The sequence below is a fragment of the Drosophila persimilis genome, unplaced genomic scaffold, assembly GCF_003286085.1.
Source record: "Drosophila persimilis strain 14011-0111.01,24,50 unplaced genomic scaffold, DperRS2 tig00000086-arrow-arrow-pilon, whole genome shotgun sequence".
Lineage (NCBI taxonomy): Eukaryota > Metazoa > Arthropoda > Insecta > Diptera > Drosophilidae > Drosophila > Drosophila persimilis.
Genome location: NW_020825292.1, coordinates 1 through 4152, shown reverse-complemented (window position 1 = coordinate 4152; position 4152 = coordinate 1). Strand labels below are relative to the sequence as shown.

Sequence of the window (4152 nt, the reverse complement as noted above, 5' to 3'; positions counted from 1 at the left end):
GGTGTTACTACTCACTCTTCGAGATACACTGCTCGACAACAATATAGAACAATAGAAAACTATAACTGTCTCATCCGGGTATCAATTCAACCAATACTGAAGCTCGTGCGAGCCAAATCTTCAAAGCCGATCATTTGTATGGTATTTACATATCTCTTACAATATTAACATATATTGTATTTTTTTGTGTGAAATAAAAATATATTGCCAGATTATATAGCTATGTTTGAGTTTAACAAAGACCTAAATTAAAAAAAAAAAAAACAGTACTGCCCGTCCGTCCGATAGACATGGTTGTATCACCTTGGCTATTGATGCTGATCCAGAATATATATACTTTATGGGGTCGAAAACTCTTCCTTCTGGCTGTTACACAAAACTAATATATCCCTTAACCATGCGGGTAAGTTACGGAAGGTATTGGTTGTTGATCTATGCGGCCGGAAATACTTTGGCAAAATTATAATACCCACTTCAAAAGGTATAGAAAATCCAAAGTTCTGACAGCAAGAACGACTTGCCTTTTGTTGATCATTTCCCAAGTGTCTACACTGCCCCCACAAAAATGTAGTCTATGTGTTACTATAACAAATGGTTTCGAAATGAAAGCCGTCCCAGGCCAATGATTCAAAGGTTGCGTTGCAGCATCCTACAAGCACTCGGCACAGACTGACAAATGTTCCTGGCAGCATGACCTCAGCCACTTTGGGGGTGTCAAGAAGGGATGACTTTCGGGGTGGTATGCGTCACGTTTCAATGTCATGCCCATTGTGGGGCAGGCAGGCTGGGGGATGGATGCCTTTGGGGGTTGGAGTGGGTCGAGCTTCGCTCGCCTTGTGTCTCGCTGTCTGTGTGTGGAAAATCGAAAATTTCAATGCTTCTCTGGTTTATTGGTGGCGCCGCTGCCAGAGCCCTTCCCATTTGCCGTGCAGCATCCGAGTCAGTGTTACACAACATGCACAGACCTCATGGCAGAGCCAAGGCTGCCACTGGGGGTCGGGGCTTGGTCTGGGCTGGGCTGGGGTGGAATGGGGGCAGGACAGAAGCGGAAGCGCCTTCGCCTCGCATTCGTTTAAGGTCAACATGGAAATACCAAAGAGTAAACTGTGTTGTGCGTTTTTCTCATTTATGACTTTGAACGAAAGACACATTAAAAAATTAAATTTTATTAATTTGGTTTTGCATAAATTAGGTTCTTCAGTTTAGCGTAATTATTATATGTGTATATTTTATATTGTATATTATTTAAGTTTCCGCCCACACAAAATGCACGATTACAATTATTATTGTTGCTCTTCTGCCATCAATAAAATACATATTGTTCCGATACTGGAGGGGGCACCACAGACGGATCCACCTCCCTGGAAATTATCGGGCCTGACTGCCTGTCTATTTGCGGGGCGAGTGCTTCATGTTCGCTCGCCATATAATTTTTGTTAATCTTTTTTGTTGCCTTTTAACTAATTATTATCAACACAAGTTGCATGGATTCTTTAATTCAATTTCGCTTATACGTAAATATATTATTGTATATATATGTATTTTGCATTCACATATACAATAAATATGTATGTACATTCGTGGTGTGTATAGATCGCATAGCTTGTTCATACATATGCCAACATGAGACTATTTTAATAATTTTTAATTTGTTTGTGGTTTGTTGTTTGTTCGTTCTGTTCTGGGTTCCATCTTTCAATTCAATTTAAATACATATATTCTATGCATATATTGATCTATATCTGCGGTTATTAACGCGTTAGTTAGTAGGTTTTTTTGTAAGTGTTGCTATGCTTCGATTGACTTGACTGGTTTTCGCTTACGTGTACGTTTACGTTTACAGAGTTAATTATCAACATCAACATCCTTCTGGAAATCGTTTAACTAGTTATATAATATATATATATATCTATAATCCGTATATGTATGCATGGTTGGTATTGTTTAGGAGGATTCTGTTACATTTACTTTGCTTCTAGTTTAGTTTATCATCTCGTTAATTGTTTTATATTGTATTACGTTGCTGCTCAGTATAATTTATAATAAATACATAATAATAAATATACATGTAGATAATACGCTTAATAAATATTGATTTCATTTATATATATAATAGTTATGTATATAAATAACAAAAAAACAACACACATAAAAAGGAGCAAAAGTTAGGATACAAACTTGTTTTGATTTATCCTTGAATCTTGAATTTTTCTTACAATTTTACAACGAACATCGAGAACGGTATTGGTATTGGTATTCCGTAGGCCATTTAGAATAGAATATAATTGAATAGAATAGAATAGTGTTGGGGAGTATTGTTTTCGCACAAATATGGGTATAGTTAGGTATTTGGGTAGTATCCAATAAATATGCTTGGGTATATGATGTGGATAGGTAGCGTGAGCTTAAAATGTAAAGGGATTCCCCCGCATAGAGAGCGTATGGATAGAGAGTTTTACAACGAACGATGGGGCTTGGTTAAGAGTTGGAAGAAAGAGGGAGACAAACTGGAAACAATATCATCGGGACTGCCTCTGAAAGCACTATGAGTATGGGTAACTAATTAATTCATTAACAAGAGTGCTTACTGTCCGTAATGTTCTACGGAGTACCTGTTTGTGGAGTAGACATCGCAGTACGCCTGCATCTATTGTGGATCCCTAGCATTAGGAGCTCGAATTGAGTTGGAACAACATTGCTGACATCGAAGAATAAAATGGAAAACGTAAGGAAATCGCCTTTCGCTTGTAACACTTGTAAATTTAGTTTGTTATACGTACAATATTAATTTAACTTGTAATTCATTTGAGTTTTTGTAATTATTGTGTTGCCAACTGGTAAGATTTTCGCAATTTGAAATTTGTTCTTTTATATGATAATCGTATATGGTTTTATTATGGTCTGCCTGCATGCAAATGTCGGTTATGGCCACGTGAATGTGCTGAATGCTAGCTAAGCTAAGCCGTAAACATATCCGTATAATCGTATCGTAACCGTAGTAACCCAGCATCTAATCAACTATATGTATGTGTGCTGCCAACCTTTGCGCCTCTAATGGCGAAACCAACATTAAGGTTATTGTTCTCCACCATGATCTACGACTTCAGCCAATTGATAGGGTTGAGGGAGGAAGTCGGCTTTAGTTGCCATTGGGCAGGGGGACCTGCACCTGTACATAGGATTGCGGGAAGTAGCCGGTGCGACCATTGACGGCACCTTCATACCAATTGTCGTCGACGCGATTGAGCAGCGTGATTATGTCGTTCTCCTTGAAGCCCAGCTCTCCGGGATTTTCTGGGTCGAAGTCGTAGAGGGCTTGGCAGCAGGGCTGCCTGCTGGCGTGATGGTGTTACGGCCATCGACTTTGCGGGCGAGCGCATCGGCGAGGGCAACGGCGAGGCGCTCGAGCTAATGTGGGACGGCGTGCCGTCATCAATGAGGCCGCCGCCACCGCCGTCCAAGTTCAGATCGAGCAGCGTCTTGGGGACAAACTCATTGCGTGGCCGGCTCTCAGCCTCGGATCGTTTCTCCCTGCAGCGTCTCCTGCAGGCCACGTAGCACATCGGCACACTGAGAGTGAAAATCGTATAGTGCCTCAGCAAAAGTCACCAATTGTGAGACATGTTCAGTATCGTTTTCCAACAGATTGAACATGCCTACCTGTGCCAATTGCAATGATTTCGGCGAACTTATCTCGCACCACGAATTTCATCATCTTTGGCCTGACTGCGACGCTGCAGTCGAAGTCGAGGCGCCGGCCCTGCAGCTTCTTGCGATGGTGCATAACCTCCTTGAGGTCTTTCATCTGCATATGATGCAGGGGCTCCAAAAAGTTCTGCTTGATATTGTCGTCCAGCGAGTACTTGACGTCGGCCATCTGTTTCAGCGACTCGCCAAACTCGACGAGCGCCTGCGCAAACACGCTGTTGTCCTCGCCGAGCTTCTTACCATAAGTCAGCATACATTCGGCCGCAGTCCCTCGGGCTGTGGACGTGTTCGATTTGGCCTGTCCCGAAGCTTCGAGATGCCCTTGACTGCGGCCATCTTCGCCCGTGCCGTCGGATTAGGCTGCAGGAACTCCTTCGTCTTGAGCTGCAGCCCTCCACCAGCTCCACGGTCACGTCCGTCTTCCGCTCCATATCCATGAAGTCC

At 42.2% G+C, this 4152-nt stretch overlaps 1 pseudogene; it reads right to left on the bottom strand.

Moving 5' to 3' along the window:
- Positions 1-3118: 3118 nt before the first annotated feature.
- LOC6588120 lies at positions 3119-4148 on the bottom strand (annotated as a pseudogene).
- Positions 4149-4152: the final 4 nt, after the last annotated feature.